Source organism: Hemitrygon akajei, chromosome 25, assembly GCF_048418815.1.
Source record: "Hemitrygon akajei chromosome 25, sHemAka1.3, whole genome shotgun sequence".
Taxonomy (NCBI): domain Eukaryota; kingdom Metazoa; phylum Chordata; class Chondrichthyes; order Myliobatiformes; family Dasyatidae; genus Hemitrygon; species Hemitrygon akajei.
Genome location: NC_133148.1, coordinates 43,710,204 through 43,731,785, shown reverse-complemented (window position 1 = coordinate 43,731,785; position 21,582 = coordinate 43,710,204).

Here is a 21,582-nt window from a genome sequence, read left to right as displayed (position 1 = left end):
CGCCAGTCCCAAAATAGAGGTCAACGGGCAACCTCGCTTCGCACCCAAACATTAAATAATACAGCGAGTATCCAATATCTTCATTCTGTGTACTGTTGTAACAATGGACCAGGTGCCCAATATGTTGACTTCACTTGTTCTTACTGATCTCCAAGGTTCCAAGAATGTCTAGCAACGTCCAGTTGAACCTCTTGGGCTGGGGATTACCCTGAGGGTGATAAGGCATAGTCCTCAACTTTTCAACTCCAAGCATGCTCAGTAACTCTTGTATGAACCTATTCTCAAAATCCCTTCCCTGATCATTGTATCTAGCTGGAGAGACCATAAAGAATGAAATACTTTTCCCATAACACTTTGGCCATGGTAGACGTCCTCTGATCCTTGGTAGGGAAGGCTTGTGCATATCTGGTGTAGTAATCTGAAATAACCAAGACATTCACCGTGTGCTGGAATCAGGCTCTATCGATAGGAAATCCATACACACCAGATCAAGTGGCCCCACACTCTGCAAATGGGATAACAAAGACTGATTCATCATTAAGGACTGGAATCACCCAGTATATACACTGTTCTCATTGCTACCATCAAGGAAGGGGTAAAGAAGTCTGAAGAGCTACATTCAATGTTTTAGGAACAGTTTCTTGCCATCTGCCATCAGATTTCTAATCAGTTCATGAATCCATGAGCACCATCTCATTATTCCTCTTTTACACTGTTTATTTTTGTAATTTATAGTAATTATTATGTCTTGCTGCCAAAAAAAAACAATGAATTTCACGACTTACAACAGTGATAATAACACTGATCCTGATGTTGGCATTTCTAACGTCTCATAAATTGGCCTGGGAGAGATCTCTTCGTGACATCCAATGGCCCACACAAACCTCATTGCCAGTCTTGTGCACACATTGGAATCTTGTGCTGCAGCTTTGCATTAGCATGCTGGGGCTTTCCGGTATGGAACTAATCAATAAGTCTTAGTTAAATAACAAGTTACATACATCTGAGGACAGTGTGACAGTGGAGAGGTTAGATTACTGGCCCAGCGGCCAGAATCTCAAATCACTGATGGTTCAAATCCCTCCACTGCACTTAGGGAATCTCAAATTTCAAATAAATTAACTAAAGGAAAACAGAATTTGCAGGAAGAGAAATGTCAGTAATGTTAACTAATGGAATGCCATAAAAACCTATTAGGTTCACCAGAAGGAAATTTGCCATTCTTTCAAGCACGGAATTTAATTGCACTTTGACAATAAATTAATTGAAATACAATGTTGAAAATTTCATGGTCATGCCCTTTGGTAGTAGAAATAAATGTGCAGACTGTTTTCTAAACGGGGAGAAAATCCAGGAATTTGAAATGCAGAGGGACTTGGGAGTCCTTGTGCAGAACACCCTGAAGGTTAACTTACAGGTTGAGTCAGTGGTGAGGAAGGCAAATGCCATGTTAGCATTCATTTCAAGAGGTCTAGAATACAAGAGCAAGGATGTGATCTGAGCCTTTTTAAGGCACTGATGAGGCCTCACCTTGAGTATTGTGAATGACTTTGGGCCCGTCATCTTAGAAAAAATGTGCTGGCCAGAGGAGGTTCACAAGGATGATTCCAGGAATGAAAGGGTTATCATCCAAGGAATGTTTGATGGCTCTGGGTCTGTACTCGCTGGAATTCAGAATAATGGGGGGGGGGGGGGGGAATCTCTTTGAAACCTTTCGAATGTTGAAAGGCCAAGACAGAGTAGATGTGGAAAGGTTGTTTCCCATGGTGGGAAAGTCTAGGATAAGAAGGATAGAGAGGCGCCCTTTCAAAACGGAGATGCAGAAAAATTTCTTTAGCCAAAGGGTGGTGAATTTGTGGAATTTGTTGCCACCTACAGCTGTGGAGGCCAGGTCATTGGGTATATTTAAGGCAGAGATTGACATGTTCTTGATTGGACATGGCATCAAAGGTTACAGGGAGGAGGCTGGGAACTGGGGTTGAGGAGGAGAAAGAAAAAATGATCAGCCATGATTTTATGGTGGAGCAGACTCAATGGGCCAGGTGGCCTAATTCCGCTCCTATGTCTTATGGTCTGCAGGTCTAACCTGACCCAGGCACCTCAACTGCCTCCTTAGGCAACAATCATGGATGAACAATAAACACTGGCATTGCTAGCAGTGTCCACATCTCATGGACTAGCAAATGAGAAGAGAGTTAGGGAGTCCAGGCAGGGAGTGCTCAGCAGCAGCAGTGGATGTGCTTGTCGACATATGCTAGTAGCAAACCAATAAGCACAGAAACCAGTCTCCCCTGCATGGACACTGTCTACTCTGGTAATGCAGTCCACATAAAGATCCCTCTTACCTTGGACATACCGTCTTCATCCTCTCCCATTCGGCAGAAGATTCAAAAGCCTGAAAGCACATACAAATTGCAAGGACAGCTTCTACCCTGCAGTTGGACTATTGAACAGACCTCTTGTACAATCTAATGGACTCTTGTCCTCAAACCCTACCTCTTCATGGCCCTTGCTCCTTATCATCTTCCCACATGGCACTTTCACTGTAACTGTAACAATTTATTCCGCATTCTGGTTTTGTTTTTCCCCTGTACTACCTCAAGGTCCTGATGTGATGAAATGATTTACATGCTGAACAAAGCCTTTCACAGTACCATAATACATGCGACAATGAACTACCATTTGTTTGGAAGTCCTGATTGTCTGGTATCTGGTTCACCCATTGGTCTGGAATGTGAGCTGGGCATGGGGGTTCCAGTGCGTGGGCAGGGTCTACGGCCAGACCCAGAGACCTGTAGTGTGGCTAGAACTGGGGTCCGTATTAAGTGACTGGAGTCAGAATCTAGGATCTAGAAAACCAGGAGTCAATGTGGATAGGCTGATGCCAGGAACCATGGTCTGGAGTGCATGCATAATCCCCTTAAACTCACTGGAGTTTATTGTAACATGACAACATAAATGTGTGGCTATTCATGGTCATAATGTCCAATACTCCAGGAAATATGCTAATCCAGCATCACAAGAGTTCCAGAGGTGAAAGATTATCAGAGTTTTACAACACTTTGTAGATAATCGACATGAGGTGCTATTGAGAGTCATGGGCATTCCTCATGTGAGGATGAATTGGTGAAGGCATCAAATGGGCTGATGACTGAGTAAACAAGAGTACACTTTAGTACCTCAATCATAAACACAAAAGATTCTGCAGATGCTGGCAATTCAGAGAAACACATGCAAAATGCTGGAGGAACTCAGCAGGTCAGGCAGCATCTATGGTGAGAAATAAAGAGTCAAACTGAAATGTTGACTTTTTATTCCTTTCCATAGATGTTGCCTGACCTGCTGAGTTCCTCTAGCGTTTTGTGTGTGTTACAATTTCAATCAGTTAGACGAATCCGAATCAGAATCAGGTTTATTGTCATTAACATATGCCGTGGAATTTGTTGTTCTGTAGTAGCAGCAGTGCTGTATAACACATAAAATTACTATGTATTACAATAATATATAAAAATGAATAAAAAGTGCAAGAAGAGAGCAAAAGAGTGAGGTAGTGTACATGAGTTTTTGGATCATACAGATATCTGATGGTTGAGAGAAAAAAGCTGTTCCTAAAATGTTGAGTGTGTGTCTTCAAGTTCCTGTACCTCCTCCCTGAGTATAAATGAGTAAAGGGCATAACCTGAATGGCGAGGGTCCTTCAGGATGAACAAAAAGCCTTTTGAGGATGTTTCAGAAAGATCTTTCAAGAGATGAACCACCAAAACCACAGGAAGAAGCTCATGGAGGAAGGAATAGAAACAGCAGACATTATAGAAAAAAATAAAGGATAGGTCATCATGCATCCTCCCTGTTTGTTAGAAATCGGAACAGAATTTCACATGCGCTCATGAGTCCTAGGTACCAAACTGAGCTCTGATGCTCTCTGTGTGGAGTTTGCATGTTCTCCCTATAACTACTTGGATGTTGCTGTTTCCTCCAACTTCCCAAAGACATGCAGGTCAGTAGGTTATTTGTCCTCTATAAATTATCACTGGGGGAAGTGGGAGTCTGGAGAACTGGATGGAGTTGAGAGAGAGTAATTACGGGAAAATAAGTGGGGCAATAGGATTGCGTAGAGTTAACAGGCCAAATAGCTTCTTAAGTTATGAAAAATATGAAAGATGCAGAAGTTACAGACATCTCCACCAAAAGGGAACTTGTGGTCAAAAGACCCAAACTGGACTTGACAGGAAATTCAATTGTGCTGATGTTGAAACTCAAGAACTAGAAAGTGAAATAACGCTCAATGGAAATAGAAAGTTAGTGTGTTCAATCGAACTTGCTAACAGGAGCGGGTTGCAGGAATTTGTCAAAAATCTACTGCCCATGACCATTAAAATTTGGGCTGCCTGGTTTTGTTTGAGAAATTGAGACATCACGGCGAGTCTGATAATAAAAAACAGGCTGCATGATCTACATTAGCATTAACCATAAGCTGCTGAGGCTGAAGGTCGGTTATTTATCACATGTACCTTGAAACATACAGGAAAAAGCGTTGTTTGTATAAACAACCAACACAGACTACGTGTGTGCTGGGAGCAGCCTGCAAGCATTACCACACATTCCAGCACCAATATAGCATGCCCAATGTTTAGCAGAACAAGAACAAAGCAAGCTTCTTTTCTCCCTTCCATCAACCCACCCACTTACACACATAAACAGTCCTCCAACCCCAGGACAGGACACCTCCAGGCCTCCAGCCTCTGCTCACTCACGGACTCATAGACATCGTAAAAGTTGGCAAAGGATGCCACTTTGTAGGGAATTCCCTTTCAGGTGAATTACAGTAAACACTTCCTCAAGGTTCAGGCTGGAGTGCACTGTTTAGATACAGTGCAAAATGCAAAAACCGTAGTGGCTATACAATAATCTTATTCATCCTGTTCTTTTTAATGTTTAGGCTGATCAGAGGGATTTCTGCTCTCCTGTTCTCAACTGATTTTTCTCCAAAATATACTTCATTCACAAACTTTGCAAATTCTCAATGCAGTTAGGAACACGTAATGGTAAACAGAATCAGAATAAGGTTTATTATCACTGAATAATGTTGTGAGATTTGTTGATTTGCAACAGCTGTTCAGAGCAAAACATAAAAATAACCTAAAGTTACTTTTAATAAATAAATAGTGTCAAAGACAAATACTGAGGTAGTGTTCATGAGTTCTTGGATCATTTAGAAATCCAGTGGTGAAGAGGAAGAAGTTGTTCTTAATGACGAATATTGCCTACTTAAGGTACCGCTTCTTGAAAGTGTCCTCGATGGAGATGGAGCCTCTGCAGCCACATTCGATCTTGTACGTTGGAGCCTCCATATCAGACTGTGATGTAACCAGTCAGAATGCTCTCCATTGTATACCTATAGGAGTCTTTCACTAAATCTCCTCAAATCCCTAATGAATTGAGCCACTGGAATGCTTCCTTTATGTTTCCATCAATGTGATGTGCCCAGGACAGATCCTCTGGGACATTAATATAGGAATTTGAAGCTGCTCCCCCTTTGAGTATTGGTATAGTTAAGCACTTGATAGTCAGCAGGGGGATGGTAGGCCAAAGGGCCTGTTTCTGTGCTACATGGCTCCATGGCTATTGTCGCGTGTACCAAGATACAGAAAAACTTTTTGCTTTTTTTATTTGAATGCCATCTAGACAGATCATACCCTACATAAGTACACTGAGGTAGTAAAAAAAGTGATGAATAGTGTAACTGCAGAGAAAAAGATTAAAGATCGTTAAAGATGAAAGGTTTGCTTTGTCACACGTACGTCGAAACATACAGTGAAATGCGTCTCTTGCATCAACGACTACACAGCCTAAGACCTGCTGGTTGCAGCCGCAAGTGTTGCCATGCTTCTGGCACCCACATAGCAAGCCCATAACTCACTAACCCTAATTTATAGCTCTTTGGAATGTGAGAGGAAACCTGTGGTCACAGAGAGAAGGTACAAACCTCTAACAGACAGCAGTAGGCATTGAAACCCAATCTTATAGCTGGTGCTGTAAAAGCTTGCTACTGCGCTGAGCAGGTAAACAAATGAAGAGCAAGGGATGTCAAGCTAGATGATGAGTTCATCTTTAGTTTCTGAAAAGTCTGTTCAACAGTGGGATAGAAGCTGTCCTTGAGATTGGACATTCCTACATTACCATTCACAGCACAAGGCACGTTGTCATATTTGCTTACACAATGTACGTAACATCAACAGGGTACCATTTTCCTCTCACACACATCTCAAGCAGTAAATCTGATGCTTGTTACACAGACCTCAGCCCATCTGTGCCCCTACAAAGCCTTCGCAGTATCTCCACCAAAGTTCAGTTCATCCCTCGAGACACGATGATATTTCAAACGGATCTCCGAGCTCGTTCCCTGTCTGCTCCTTTCTACCCCACTAGTACAAAACTTTCTCCCCTGCTGACACATCAGGCCATGGTGCACAGAAGTGTTTTGTCTGCCGGACCTTTCATGCCACGTGGGAGCAGGAGGTCTCTTGACCACAAATCCAGCAGCTCTCCTGCGCTGCCACGTTAGCACGACTGGTAGAGCCACTGTCGCACCATACCAGAGACCCAGGTCCCATCCTGACTTTAGGCATTGACTATAGAGTTGGTACATTTTTTTTGTAACCCTGGTGCTCCACATCTCAAAGACATGCAGGTTGGTAAGCTAATTGCCCCGGTGAGTAGGTGAGAGGTAGAATCTTGGGGAAGTTGATGAGAATATAGGCAGACTAATAGTTACTTCAAAGGAGGATAATGAAGGTTTGGTGTAACTGTCCTGCATTGATTTGACGGGCTGAAGGGCTTATGGCTGTAGAAGCAGCTTTCGCTGTCTGTCAGTACTTCCAGTTGAACTCTGTCTTTTTGTGTGGTTCCCCCTAGCTGTCATTCTGTGGTTTTGTATTGCCATCTGCTCTTGTTTGTTTTCATGCCCCATGTGCTCCTGTCCCGGCTCCTGCTCTACTCCGGCCCCTGTATTACTGAGTACTCACCTCTCACCTGTTTCTCATTATTACCTGTTTTGCTGCCACTTGTGTCTCATTGTGTTCCACCTATCATCTGCCTCTCTGTTTATTACTCAGTGCATTTCAGTCCTGTGTTTTCAGCTGTTTGTTACCAGATGGTACTAGTGAGTTTTCTTGAGCCGTTCTAGCATTTGTGTCTGAATATTGACTCTGCCTATTTCCCAATTCTGGTTTTTGGATTTCTCTGGAACTTTTGATCTCTACCTGAACTTTAATGTTGAGTTTGTTGCCTCTCTGTTGTTACTCAAGAAATATCCCAGTGTACACAGTACTTGGTCTGCGATTGGGTCCCTGCTTCAGTGTCCTGACAGCAAAATCTGGCCATAATGGATTCAACAGACCCCAGTTGTCTGAGAGCTGCCCTGGAACAACAAGGAGTGATGTTGAGAAGACACCAGAACCAACTGGAGTTCATGTTAAAGGTAGTGGAATCACTTTCTGCTGATGTTACCAATCTTGGGGCCCAGACTCAGTCACTTCACTTGTCCCAGACTGCCCATCAACATTCTGTGACTATCTTACTCTTCCTGTCCAATAGCCCTGTCTGCCTCCTCCAGAAAAGTACTCAGGTGACCCCAGTACCTGCTGCTCTTTTCTTTCCTAGTATGCCCTCATTTTTGAATTACAACCAACAATATTTCTGACTGATTGAGCCAAGGTAGCCTATGTCATCACCCAACTGTCTGGTTGGGTGAGAAAATGGGGAACAGCTGTCTGGGAGGAAGATTCACCTTTCTGCATTAGTTTTCAGTTATTTTCTGAGGAGATGAGAAAAGTGTTTGATCGCTCCAAAAGTGGGAGAGAGGCTGCCTGTGAAATGCTGTACATGCACCAGGGGCACAGATCTGTGTCAGATTATGCCATAGTGTTCTGGACCCTAGCCACCTCCAGCGGCTGAAACTCAGGCACAGTACAACACTTTCTAGAACAGCCTCTCCAAAGACATCAAAGCTGAATTGGTCACCCAGGATCTTCCTGCCACCTTTGAAGCCCTGGTGGATTTGGCCATCCCTATTGATTCTGCCTTCAACAGCTACCTTGGGCCAAGTATGCCATAAACTTTCATCCATCCTCATCCACCAGTCTGTTCCCCTATGAGTGCTGCCATGGCTACTAACCACCATTGTTTCCTGCCCAGGAGGAGGTTGGTGTTCCATCTGCCAAGGCGTTCATCCACCGTTGTCAGCAGATGGAAAGGCGCACTTGCTCTGCCCTTCTCTGTGCATCTGCTAGGATCAAGCTGACCGCCATTGCTCCAAGGCCCCATGTTACTGCCAGGGACAATGTGTGTGTGGCTTTCAACCCGAGACCTGCTCCTCAAGGTGGATTCCTGCAAGCTCGCACCCTCCCCTGCTTCATCAACTCCTTCCCATTGCTAAAGTCATCAGCCCTGCTAATGTTTGTCTCAAGCTCCCCTCCACTCTCCACCACATTCATCCCACCTTCCATGTGTCCTGCATCAAGCCTTTCATAACCCACCCTCTTTCTCCTGTCCCCAAACCCCCCTCCCCCACAGCTCATCGATGGGTCAGAGGCCTTCATAGTGTGTCAACTGCTGGATGTTTGTTGCCGGGGCCGTGGCCTCCAGTACCTTGTGGACTGGGAGGGCTATGGTCCTGAGGAGAGGTGCTGGGTCCCCACCTGTAACATCCTGGACCCCTCACTCATCAGGGAATTTCATCGCCAGCACCCAGCTCTATCTGCCATGATGCCAGGAGGTGTCTGGTGGGGGGGGGGGGGGGGGGGTGTACTGTCAGTACCTTGAGTTGAACTGTCTTTTTGTGTGTTTTCCCCCTAGCCGTCAGTCTGTGGTTTTATATTGCCTTGTCTCTTGTTTGTTTTCATGCCCCATGTGCTCCTGTCCCGGCTCCTGCTCTATTCCAGCCCCTGTATTACTGAGTACTCCACAACTCACCTGTTTCCCATTATTACCTGTTTTGCTGCCACTTGTGTCTCATTGTGCTCCACCTATCATCTGCCTTTCTGGTTACTGCTCAGGGTACTTTAGTCCTGTGTTTTCATCTATTTGTTACCAGATTGTGTCAGTGAGTTTTCCTGAGCTTTTCCAATATTGGTTTCTGAACTGTCTGTTTGAATATCGACTCCGCCTGTTTCTGGTTTTTGAATTTCTCTGGAACCCTTGATCTCTACCTGAACTTTGACGTTGACTTTGTTGCCTCTCTGGATTTGCTACTCTAGAAATATCACAGTGCACACAGTACTTGGTCTGCAAATGGATCCCTGCTTCAGCGTCCTGACATTGCCATTCTAGTCATTGGAATTGGGACTGGATTATTATTGTCAAATATACCAAAACATCCGTCTGGCACACTTCAGGATCAATTCATTACACAGTACATTGAGGCAGAACAAGGTAAAACAATAACAATGCAGACTGAAGTGTAACAGAGAAAGTTCAGTGCAGATAACAATAAGGTGCATGATCATTGAGGTAGATTGTAAGGTCAAAAGTCCATATATTAGGAAACATTCCTCCAAAACCCACTTTCCACCCCTTAACCCATAACCATTGATGCTCTTCCTGATCAAAAATCTATTGTTAATTATATACCCAAGGTCTCTGTGGAAAGGGGGTCGCTGATATTTGACCCTATTCACCCCATATATGTATTCCCTATGTTAATCGTTAGACACTTCCCCATTCCCCTCCACTCAAATTTTAAATTCCCACTGGTTGAACAGTAATTGGTTGATTATTGTCGCAAGTACTGAGATAAGTACTGAGTACAAGAACAGAATGCAAAATCTTGTATTACAATTACAGGGCAGCACAATAGTGTAGCGGTTAGCATAACCAATCGGGTTTCAATTCTGTTGATATCTATAAACGGTTTGTACATTTGCCTCATGACTTTGTGGGTTTCCTCCAATGCTCCAGTTTCCTCCCATGTTCCAAAGACACGTGAGTTAGGGAAGTTGTCGGCATGCTATGTTGGCACCACAAGCATTGCGACACTTAATGGGCTTCCCCAGCACATTGTCTGACTGCATTAGTTGTTGAAGCATTTGACTGTACATTTCAATGCAGCCATGTACACGTGACAAATAAAGCCAATTTTTTTTTTTGTAGCTGGCTGGTGATATAGTGACATCCACTCTGGACTTTGAGGAGAGTGGTCCGGGTTGGAATCTGGTCTGCCGCTTACATGCTTTCTATCAGTGCTAGGTTAAGGATCAGTCTCGCAACTCAGCCTCACAAAAAATAACAGACAAATGCTAAAGAAATGGCAAAGGTTGATGCCTGATATGCCACAAGGCACAGAGAGGAAAAACAAACAATTTCTTTATCTTCAATTACAGCTACGGAGAAAGTGCAGTGCAGGTAGACAATAAGGTGCAAGGACCAGGACAAGGTCAGCTGAGAGTTCATTTATATCATACAAGGCCTGTTCAATCTGATTTTAGCAGGGTAGAATCTGTTGTTGAATCTAGTGGCATGTGTTTTCAAGTTTTTGTATCTTCTGCTCTATGGGAGGGGGGAAGAAATGAGAACAATCAGGGTGGGAGGGGTCCTTGATTATGCTGGCTGCTTTTCTGAGGCAGTAGGAAGTTTAGACGGTATTCGTGGAGAGGAGGTTGGTTTATGTGATAGACCAGGTTATGTCCACAAAAGTCCCAAGGAAATGTGATCTGAACCATCAACTGATGGGTAGTCAATCTGATCTTCACAGTCATGAGGGGAAACAGTCTCAGCATTGGGAAATTTAAGCTATTTTCTTGTTTGCAACATGGGGCAAAGAGTTCCTTCTCCCTATCACCCTCAGCTGTGTTGTGGAATGCAAGCAAAATGACCAGGAGACACACATTCCTGAGATTCAACCTCTCCTCAAAGTTCGAGCTGTTCCCATGAAAGCATCTTCAGAAATAATGTATTTATGGACACATACAGCAGTAAAGCAGGAAGGAAGTAACAATGGCCTTAAATTCCTGGATTTGACAGAAGAAACACCAAGCAGTGATCTGTTTCCCCGAGGACTAAGTAGAGTAGGGGAGGCAGGGGGCAAAATGTATTTGTCCATCCCCCCCCCATATAAATTCAATCCAAAACTTGTGAGATCAGACAACTGAAGTTCTGTCCACTCAATCCACTCAAACAACATCCAGCCCAGCCCCTTCATTGCCTAAGTAACTCAATGGGGCTAATTATTACTGGCACTACATTAACTCCTTGGTATTGTCTGACAATTTCTGGATATGAGGTTAGCCAAGTATGTTTGAGATACCGTACAGCACCTTCACCCCAAGCCCTCTCCTATGGAGTTTAGTGACCCCTATATGCCATGAGCAGGATTGCATTTGATGTCTTGTTCTGGCAAGTAGTGCAATATTTTTAAATTTAGAAATACAGCACAGTACCAGTCTCTTCCAGCTTAAAAAGCCCACAATTCCAAATAAATCCCATGTGACCAATTAGCCTACTACCCTGTACATCATTAGAATGTGGGAGGAAACTGGAGCACCCAGAGGAAACCAATGCATTCACAGGGAGTTATAGAGCCAAAGAACACTACAACACAGCAATAGGCCCTTTGGCCCATCTAGCCCATGCTGAACCATTAATCTGTCTAGTCCCATCGACTTGCACTGGGCCATAGCTCTCCATACCGCTCTCATCCATGTACCTATCCAAAATCCTCTTAAATGTTGAAATTGAACCTGCATTCATCACTTCTGCTGGCAGCTCATTCCACACTCTCATCCCTCTCTGAGTGAAGAAATTCCTCATTTTCCCCTTCAATAGTTTTTCACCCTTAACCTGTGAATTCTAGTTGTAATCTCACCTAACCTCAGGAAAAAGCCTGGCCTGCATTTACCCTATCTATACCTCTATCAAATCTCCTCTCAATTTTTTATTTTCTAAGGAGTACAGTCCTAACCTACTCAATCTTTCCTTATAATTCAGGTCCTCCAGACCCAGTAACATCTTGTAAATTTTCTGTGTACTCTTTCAATCTTGTTTATATCTTTCCTGTAGGTAGATGACCAAAACTTCACACTATACTCCATATTAGGCCTCCACATCATCTTATTCAATTTCAACATAACATTCCAACTCCTGTACTCAATACATTGATTTATGAATGTCAGTGTGCCAGAAGCTTTCTTTATGTCCCAGTCTACCTGTGACACCACTTTCAATGAATTATGGACCTGTATTCACCACTCACTGTGTTAGACCTACTCTGGTTGGTCCTCCCAAAGTGCAACACCTCATACTTGTCTGCATTAAATTCCATCTGCCATTTTTCAGTCTTTTTTTCCAGTTGGTCCAGATCTCACTGCAAGCTTTGATAGTCTTCCTCACTTACCATTACACCCCCAATCTTGGTGTCCTCTGCAAATTTGCTGATCCAGTTTACAACATTATTATCCAGATCATTGATGTAGGTGACAACAATGGACCCAGCACTGACCCCTGGGGCACACCACTACTCACAGGCCTCCAGTCAGAGAGACAACCATCTACTTCCACACTTTGGCTTCTCCCACAAAGCTGATGTCTAATCCAATCTACTAACTCATTTTGAATGCCAAGTGACTGAATCTTCTAGAATAATCTCCAATGTGGGACCTTGTCAAGGGCCTTGTTAAGGTCCATATAGACAACATCCACTGCCCTGCCTTCATCAACTTTCCTGATAACAGCCTCAAAAGACTCTACAAGATTGGTCAGACATGACTTACTATACACAAGGTCATGTTGACTATCCCTAATGTTGACAAAGTTCCACATGGAAGGTTAGTTAAGAAGGTTCAGTCGTTAGGTATTAATGTTGGAGTAATAAAATGGATTCAACAGTGGCTAGATGGGAGATGCCAGAGAGTAGTGGTGGATAATTGTTTATCGGGATGGAGGCTGGTGACTAGCGGGGTGCCTCAGGGATCTGTTTTGGGCCCAATGTTGTTTGTAATATACATAAATGATCTGGATGATGGGGTGGTAAATTGGATTAGTAAGTATGCTGATGATACTAAAGTAGGAGGTGTTGTGGATAATGAGGTGGGTTTTCAAAGCTTGCAGGGAGATTTATGCCGGTTAGAAGAATGGGCTGAACGTTGGCAGATGGAGTTTAATGCTGAGAAGTGTGAGGTTCTACATTTTGGCAGGAATAATCCAAATAGAACATACAGGGTAAATGGTAGGGCATTGAGGAATGCAGTGGAACAGAGAGATCTAGGAATAACAGTGCATAGTTCCCTGAAGGTGGAGTCTCATGTAGATAGGGTGGTGAAGAAGGCTTTTGGAACACTGGCCTTTATAAATCAGAGCATTGAGTACAGAAGTTGGGATGTAATGTTAAAATTGTACAAGGCATTGGTAAGGCCAAATTTGGAATATTGTGTACAGTTCTGGTCACCGAATTATAGGAAAGATATCAATAAATTAGAGAGAGTGCAGAGACGATTTACTAGGATGTTACCTGGGTTTCAGCACTTAAGTTACAGAGAAAGGTTGAACAAGTTAGGTCTCTATTCATTGGAGCGTAGAAGGTTGAGGGGGGATTTGATCGAGGTATTTAAAATTTTGAGAGGGATAGATAGAGTTAACGTGAATAGGCTGTTTCCATTGAGAGTAGGGGAGATTCAAACAAGAGGACATGATTTGAGAGTTGGGGGCAAAAGTTTAAGGGAAACACGAGGGGGTATTTCTTTACTCAGAGAGTGATAGCTGTGTGGAATGAGCTTCCTGTAGAAGTAGTAGAGGCCAGTTCAGTTGTGTCATTTAAGGTAAAATTGGATAGGTATATGGACAGGAAAGGAGTGGAGGGTTATGGGCTGAGTGCGGGTAGGTGGGACTAGGTGAGATTAAGAGTTCGGCACGGACTAGGAGGGCCGGAATGGCCTGTTTCCGTGCTGTGATTGTTATATGGTTATATGGTTAATCAGTCCATGTCTATCTGGCCCCTTAGAATACCTTCCATTAACCAGCCTATAATCTCCTGGTTTATTTTTAGAGCCTTTCTTAAACAATGGAACAACAGTAGTTGCCCTCCAATCCTCCAGCACATCACTCATGGCTAAGGATATTTATATCTCTTCTATGGCACTTGCAATTTCTGCACTAGCCTCCCACAGGGTCCAAGGGAACACACTGTCAGGCCCTAGGGGTTTATCCACCCTAATTTGCCTCAAGACAGAAAACACCCCCTCCTCTGTAATCTATACAGGGTCCATGAAGTTGGTGCCACTCTTGACCTTGTGTCTGTCTCCTGACAACACAGATGCAAATATATATATATATATATATATATATATTTAAGACTTCCCCCATCTGTTTTGGCTCCTCACATGGATAATCATTCTGATCTTCTGGAGAACCAATTTTGTCCCTTGCTATTGTTTTGCTCTTAAAATATCTGTAGAAGCCCTTAGGATTCTCCTTCGCCTTGTCTGCAAAGGCAACCTCATGTCATCTTTTAGCCCATCTGATTTCCTTTTGAGGTGTTTTCTTGCACTTCTTATATTCCTCAAGCACCTCATTATTATCTGCCTATACCTGCTATGCACCTCCTCCATTTTCTTAACACAATTCCTCTCAAAAACCAACATTCCTTAAAACTGTTATCCTTGCTTTTAATTCTGACAGGAACATGAAAACTCTATACTCTCAAAATTTCAGTCTTGAAGGCCTCCCACTTACCAAGTACACCTTTGCCAGAAAACAGCTTGTCCCAATCCACACTTGTCAGATCCTTTCTGATACCATTAAAGTTGGCCTTTCTCCAATTTAAAATCTCAACCCAAGGACCAGACCTATTCTTTTCCTCAATTACTTTGAAACTAATGGCATTATAATCACTAGAACAAACTAGTAGTTTAGCAAAATGTACAAATTGAATCCATGTTGCTAGCCAATCATAGAGTGATGCTAACTGCTACAGTACTGTGCCACCACAAAAGTCAACAGCGTGGGCTTGGTATGTGCTGGATCAGGTGTTAGTGTGCCAGATTATTGACCCCCACCATCTAAGTCATGTTCCCTTTTCACCATTGCTATTAGGTAGGTGACGTCCCACACCACGGGTAATTTTCTACAACTATCAGGTTCTTGCACACCCGAATCATAGCTCACCATCAGAATAATGTGGACCACCTGTTGAACTGCTATGGACATGCTTCTGTTGGCTTTTCTTACACTTTTTGCAGTCTTTTTTCCATCTCTCTCACTGTCAAACAATTTTATGTTCTGAGATGTCTGAACCAATGTCTTGTGGTGCCACTGCAATAAGTTCTTTGTTGTATCTGTACCTCACTGTACTTATGAACACAATAATAAACTTGATTCCACTTTAAATGTTCAGAACTGTTCTGACCTTCATACCAATCACACTCTCCCCACAGAATAGACAAGAGAACTATGCCATTTAGTGCTGTAAGTGATGCGAGACATTGTCTTGTAGTCATGAATCACAACCAAAATTTTATCTTTTGAGGATACGTTGGGCGAGCTAGGGCTTTTCTCTTTGGAGAATGAAGATGAGAGGCGACTTGATAGGGGTATTGAAGATGAGAAGAGGCATAGTTAGAGTGGACAGCCAGAGACTTTTTCTTAGGACAGAAATAACATACCAGTAGACATAATTTTAAGGAGATCGGAGGAAAGTATAGGAGGAAGTCAGAGGTAATTATGTTACACAGAAAGTGGTGAGTGCACCACTAGTAGTGGTGTTGGAGGGAGATGCATAAAGGGCATGTAAGAAGCACTCAGACACATAGAAGAAGGACAAATGGAGAGCTATGTAGGAGGAAAGGGTTAGATTGATCTTAGAGTAGGATAAAAGGTTGGCAAAACGCCATGGGTCGAGGGCCTTTACTATGATGTAGTGTTCCATGTTCTTTGTCCACGTCACCACTGGCAAAGTGTTCCTCAGATATTTCAAAGAAACATAGAAATCTACAGCACATTACAGTCTCTTCAGCCCAAAATGTTGTGCTGACCATGTAACCTACTCTAGAAACTCCCTAGAATTTCCCTACCACATACAGCCCTCTATTTTGCTAAGCTCCATGTACCTATCTAAGAGTCTCTTAAAAGAAACTTCTCGTATCCACCTCTACCACCTTCTCTGGCAGCCCATTCCACACACCCACTGTGTGAAAAACTTACCTCTGACATCCCCCTTGTATCTGCTTCCAGGTATCTTAGAACTCTGCCCACTTGTGTTAATCATTCCAGTCCTGGGAAAAAGCCTCTGACTATCCACATGATCAATGCCTCTCATCATCTTACATACCTCTATCAGGTGACCTCTCATCCTTCATCACTCCAAGGAGTAAAGGCCAAGTTCACTCAACCTATTCTCATAAGGCATGCTCTCCGATCCAGGCAACATCCTTGTAAATCTCCTCTGCACTCTCTCTATAGTATCCACATCCTTCCTGTAATGGGGTGACCAGAACTGAACACAGTACACCAAGTGGGATTTAACTAAGGTCTTATATAGCTGTAACATTACCTCATTGCTCTTGAACTCAATCCCACGTGTGATGAAGGCCAACACACCACACGCTTTCTTAACAACACTGTCAACATGCGGAGCAGCTCTGAGTGTCCGATGACACGGACCCCAAGATCTTGCTGATCCTCCACACTGGCAAGTGTCTTACCATTAATGTTATATTCTGTCTTCAAATTGGACCTACCAAAATGAACCACTTCACACTTATCTGGGTTGAACACCATCTGCTACTTCTCAGCCCAGTTCTGCATCCTATTGATGTCCCGCTGTAACCTCTGACAACCTTCCAGACTATCCAAACACTCCCACACCCCCAATATTTGTGTCATCAGCAAACTTACTAACCCACCCTTCCAGTTCCTCATCCAGGTCATTTATATAAAAAAAAACACAAAGAGGAGGGGTCCCAGAACAGATCCCTGTGGGACGCCATTATTCACCATCCTCCATGCAGAATATGAACCGTCCACAAATGCACTTTGCCTTCTGTGGACAAGCCAATTCTGGATCCACAAAGCAAAGTCTCCTTGGATCCCATGCTTCATTACTTTCTGAATGAGCCTCACATGGGGATCCTTGTCAAATGCCTTACTGAAATCTATATACACTATATCCATTGCTCTACCTTTATCAATGTGTTTTGTTATATCCTCAAAGAATTCAATCAGGTTTGCAAAGGCACGACCTGCCCTTGACAAAACCATTCTGACTATCCCTAATCAGATTATTTTCCAAGATGGCGGCGCGACGCAGCTTGCCGTGGCCACTCCGGAGCTGATTATCTGTTATTTGTAAAGTGGGGTGCCATGCGCAATCATAATAGATTGAAAACGGACGTGGGAGCACGGAGGAACATCGGGAAATCTCCAGGAAGACCTTCTTCATTGCTGCTGCTGCTGTGACGTCCGGGACTCTGCTGGGAAGAACAGAACCCCAGTCCTCGGGGTCGCGTTGCCGATGGCCATTGGCAGGGCCGTCTTAATACACCCGGCAGAGGATGATGCTCAGAGAAGCTGTGCCGGAGGGGATGGTCGTTGGCTCGGAGGTTCGACGGACTCGGAGTCCGCTGCGGTCAGGTCGCTTTCGGTGTGTGCTGCGCCTGCAAGGTTGGGTTCGACAGAGCTTTCGTTGTGTGCTGCGTCTGCAAGGCTGAGTCGGGCGGCGGCGTGGAAGTCCATAGCGGGGGTATTCCCTTCTGCCACCGGTGTGGGATGGTGAGACTGTTGGGACCCTGGGGACTTGTGGAAACTGTGTGGTGATTTCTTTTGAACTTATAGTCCTTTAACATCTTTGGACTATTTTACTGTGCCCATAGTCTTTTTTTTTTAATATGCTATTATTTGCACTGTTGTAACTATGTGGTTTTGTGCAGGTCTTGTAGCTTTAGTTTTTGGTCTTGTTTGTCTGGTGGATTTGGAGCTCCTTTCTGGGAAATGTGCTAAGACGGTAGCGTGATATTAATACGCAGCAGCCTCTCCAGACCCTGGATTGGGGATTGCCAAACGTTATGTGGATTTTCTAGTGTAGTCTGTTTTGTCATATGTTTTTGTGATATCATTCTGGAGGAACGTTGTCTCATTTTTTAACTGCATTGCATTTGTGGTTTCTAAATGACAATAAACTGAAACTGAATCTGAATTATATCCCCCCAAATTCTCATAAATCCTGCCTCTCAGGATCTTCTCCAACAACTTTCTCACTGCTGAAGTAAGACTGGTCTATAATTCCCTGGGTTATCTCTACTCACTTTCTTGAGCAAGGGAACAACATTTGAAACCTTCCAATCCTCTGGTACTTCTGTCCCTATTGATGATGCAAAGATCATCGCCAGAGGCTCAGCAGTCTCCTCCCTCGCTTCCCACAGTAGCTTGGGATTTATCTTGACCAGTTCTGGTGACTTACATAACTTAATACCTTTCAAAAGCTCCAACACATCCACTTTCTTCTCTCAAGTGTTTCAGTCCTCTGTAAGTCAATCCTACAAATGCCAAGGTCCTTTACCCTGGTGAATACTGAAGCAAAGTATTCATTAAGTAGCTCCGCTACCTCCTCCGGTTCCATATACACTTCTCCACTGTCACACCTGATTGATCCAGTTCTCTCATGGCTCATCCTCTTGCTCTTCACATACTTATAGAATGCCTTGGGGTTTTCTTTAATCCTGCTCACCAAGGCCTTTTCATGGCCCCTTCTAGTTCTCCTAAGTTCATTCTTAAGTTCCTTCCTGTCACCCTTGTAATTTTCTAGAGCTCTAACAATACCTAGTTTCTTGAACCTTTCATAAACTTTTCTTTTTAACTGGATTTTCTACATCCTTAGTACACCATGGTTCTTTTACCCTACCACCCTTTCCCTGCCTCAATGGAACATGCTTATAAAACATATAACAATTACAGCACAGAAACAGGCCATCGCGGCCCTTCTAGTCCGTGCCGAACGCTTTCTCTCACCTAGTCCCACCGACCTGCACTCAGCCCATAACTCTCCATTCCTTTTCTGTCCATATACCTATCCAATTTTATTTTAAATGACAATACAGAACACCATGCAAACGTTCCCTGAACACTTGCCACATTTCTGCCATGCACTTCCCTGAGAATATCTGCTCCCAATTTATGTTCCCAAGTTCCTGCCTCATAGCATCATATTTCCCCCTACCCCAGTTAAATGTTTTCCCAAGAACCAGGACCTCACCTGATATTGTTCCAAAGCACCTTATAGCCATCTCAGTTGTCCAACAAACCCTCCCTATTATTTTAGATATACAAGTGTTTATTCAAAATATCATAATGCATTATTATACAAGGGGAGAGACTAAGATTACTCCCCAGTTCCCATCAATGCCTCCCCCTTACTTCTCCACCAACTGCTGAGACAGGTACTGGATTGTGGTTCATGAACATCCTTTAGGGAAGCAAGTCTGTCAACCTTACCCCACCCAATTTATATGCTCTGTGGCCACTTTATTAGGTACACCTGCCTGTTAATGCTAATATCTAATCAGCCAATCATATGGCAGCAACTCAATACATAAAAGTGTGCCGACATGGTCAACTGATTCAGATGTTGTTCAGACCAATCATCAAAATTGAGAAAAAAAATGTCATCTATATGACTTTGACCATAGAATGCACATTGGTGCCAGAGGGGGTGGTTTGAGTATCTCAGAAACTGCTCATCTCTTGGGATTTTCACGCACAACAGTGTCTAGAGTTTACAGAGAATGGTACATAAAACAAAAGAAAACATCCAGTTCTGGGGGTGAAGATGGCTTGTTAATGAGAGAGGTCAGAGGAGAAAGCCAGATTGTTCAAGCTGTCAGGAAGGTGACAGTAATTAAAATATCCACGCGTTACAACAGTGGTGTACAGAAGTGTTGTAGCCCATGTTGAGCCTTGAAGTGGATGGGCTATAGCAGCAGAAGTGGCCATTGAAAGTATGTGACTCCAGGCCTAGACCAAGCCTCCTAAAGTACTCAGCAAAGCTTACAGTTCAAGGTCAATCATGGATGGGTAAAAAAAACATTGTCCTCTTCATTGATATCCATAAACAAAACCTGCCGCATCCTATAAGGTTGGTATTGTGACAGATCTAATGGAGTGATGGCTCACAACTCCAGTCAGACGGTTCAATTCTGACTTTGTTGCTGTCTTTGTGGAGTTTACACGTTCTCCCTGTGGGTACCACCTTGGATGTTCCAGTTTCCTCCCACCTCCCAAATGTGTGAGCTGTTGATTTTCTGGCTCTGTTAATAACCACTAGCATGTAGTTGAGGGGTAGAATCTGGTGTGAGAGGGGAGTTGATGGAAATGTGGAGGGACTGAAATGGATTGGGATAGGATGGGTGTAAATAGGTTCTTGGGTTCCAAGAACACAGAAACAGGAGCTTCAGCCCATCTAGTCCATGTGTACCAATGTTTCTTGTTATGTCACTGAGTTCTTTAATTCCATTTTCCTTAATGGGTTTGAATTTGAACTGACTTTACTACTTACATCCTTCACATACATGATGAGTGAAAATCTTTATGTTACGTCTCCATCTAAATGTGCAATGTGCAATCATAGTAATTTATAATACATAGAACAGTCAATGTAACATAGAAATACACTCAATTTCGTGTGAGTTAATCAGTCTGATGGCCTGGTGGAAGAAACTGTTCCAGTGCTTGTTGGTCCTAGCTTTCATGCTGCAGTACCATTTCCCGGATGGTAGCAACTGGGATAGATTGTGGTTGGGATGGCTTGGGTTTCCAATGATCCTTTGAGGATGCTCTCAATTGTGCCCCTGTAGAAAGTTCTTAGGATTTGGGGGCTCATACCAAACTTCCTCAACCTTCTGAGGTGAAAGGCTGTGTGTACAGGCCACGTGAGGTCCTCGGTGATGTGGATGCTGTTTACCCTCTCAACCCTAGATCCATTGATGTCAATAGGGGTTAGCCCGTCTCCATTCCTCCTGTAATCCACAACCAGTTCCTTTGTTTTTGTGACATTGAGGGAGAGGTTGTTTTCTTGACACCACTGTGTCAGAGAGATAACTTCTTCCCTGTAGGCCACCTCGTTATTGTTTGAGATTAAGCCAATCAATTTAGTGTCATTGGCAAATTTAATTAGATTAGAACTGTGGGTGGTGACAGTCATGGGTATACAGGGAGTAAAGGAGGGGACTTAGTACACAACCCTGAGGGGCTCCTGTATTGAGAGTCAGGAGGGTGAAGGAGCCCACTCTTACCACCTGCTGACGATCTGACAAGAAGTCCAGGATCCAGCTGCATAAGGAAGGATAAAGGCTGAGGTCTCTGAGCTTCTCGTTGAGCCTGGATGGAATTATGGTGTTGAATGCTGAACTGTAGTCCAAGTGCAGCATTCTCACATGAGCATCCTTCTTCTCCAGATGTTTAAGGACAGTATGTAGAGCAGTGGCTATTGAGTCATCTGTTGATCAGTTGTGTCAGCAGGTGTATTATATGGGGTCCAGTTTGGGTGCAGATATAATCCTTGACCAACCTCTCTAAGTATTTGCTTATTATTAAGGTGACTGCAAT